The sequence below is a fragment of the Aptenodytes forsteri genome, unplaced genomic scaffold (assembly GCF_000699145.1).
Source record: "Aptenodytes forsteri isolate BGI_AS27 unplaced genomic scaffold, ASM69914v1 Scaffold368, whole genome shotgun sequence".
In the NCBI taxonomy this organism is placed as follows: domain Eukaryota; kingdom Metazoa; phylum Chordata; class Aves; order Sphenisciformes; family Spheniscidae; genus Aptenodytes; species Aptenodytes forsteri.
In genome coordinates, this window is record NW_008794884.1 from 101,664 (window position 1) to 102,052 (window position 389).

Sequence of the window (389 nt, forward strand, 5' to 3'; positions counted from 1 at the left end):
GGGGGCGCGGCACGGCCCCGGGGGGGCACGGGCACGCGCACACGCACGTGCGAACACGCGTGCACACGCACACTCGTGTGCAAACACATACACACGTGCCAACAGACGCATGCACAAACACCCGGGCACCCTCACGTCCCCCACACGTGCAAACACACTCACGGACACTTGCACACTCACACACGTGTGCAAACACGCACACGCTCACACACGCGCAAACAGACGTGTGCAAAAACACACACATGCAAAAACACCCAGGCACACTCAGACACGTGCAAGCACACCCACTCACACTCACATGCAAGCACAAGCGTGCGAAATCACCCAGGCACACTCACGCACACTCACGCGCACACCCCCCCCCCCTTCCCCTCCCCCCCCCCTCGCCC